The following is a 1,171-nucleotide window of genomic DNA, read 5'->3' on the forward strand; positions in this document are numbered from 1 at the left end:
CAGGCTGGCCTGGAACTCCCAGAGATCCTCCTACCTCTGCTGAGATTAAAGGTGTGTTCTACCACCATGCCCATATTTTTATTCTACTTTTGCCATAGAATAAATCATACCCAGCTACTTTTTGCTCTTTACTGGTTATTCATATCTTCAAAACTATGCATATAAACATACTAATTAAAGAAATTATTTCCCATGACTATAGGCTATCAAAGTCAATTTCTAGAAATTTTAGTGAATTAAGTAATATTGTAATATTCACAATTTACAGTAAATTACAATTTAGGAAAACATTTATTTTAAATATTACTACTTATTAAGCATAGAAGCAAAATTTTATTGGAATGACATTTCCTCCTACTTCTTTTTTGGAGATGGTGTCTCACTATTCAGTACTGGCTGGCCTGGAACTTGCTATGTTGATCAGGATAGCCTCAAACTCACTGAGATATTCCTGCCTCCGCCTCTCAAGTGCCTCTTCCTGGCCTGGCATCCATCTTTTAATGACAATTAGTAGGGCTGAAGTTCTCCCAATACTTATTAACCTGTTGATGAATGTGGGACCCTTCTGTAAGATCTAAGCCTGGCATTTCCAGATAGTGTCTGAGCTCAGTATAGGACAATGGACTCCCTTTCTCTTTGCCGGATCTGGGGAACCCTAGACCCCCTAAGGGCCATCACATAGCCTTCAGGGAGATGACAGTACAGACCCTTTCCTTTAAGAAACCCATCTAGCAAGCACCTGGGAATTCCTGGAAATAGCTACCTATACTAATACGATGTCTTGGCTTTCAACCAATGACCTTTAGTTGTACCTGGAGATTCTCCTCCACCCATGGGATAATTAAGTACTACTTTTTCTTCTTATGATATGTTTTTGTTGTTACATGTAGATTAATATCCCTGGTCACTCCAGCCCCAGAGAATCAGACCCGTTTACCCTCAACCTCCACCCCCAAAGGTTTATAAATCCATAAAGGTTTGCTGGCTTGATTTCTTACTCCACTCCTCTGCCACCATCTGATGCTCTTATTCTGGGGAAGAATCACCATTGGATGCCTAGGGCTTGACAACGGGTCTTTTTTTGGTAGGGGAACAAGGCAGACCTGGGAGACTGGGAAGTGATTGTGATCGGGGTTCATGATATGAAGTTCCCAAATAATCAATACAGATA

Source organism: Acomys minous (genome assembly GCF_964271855.1).
Source record: "Acomys minous genome assembly, chromosome: 8".
In the NCBI taxonomy this organism is placed as follows: Eukaryota; Metazoa; Chordata; class Mammalia; order Rodentia; family Muridae; genus Acomys; species Acomys minous.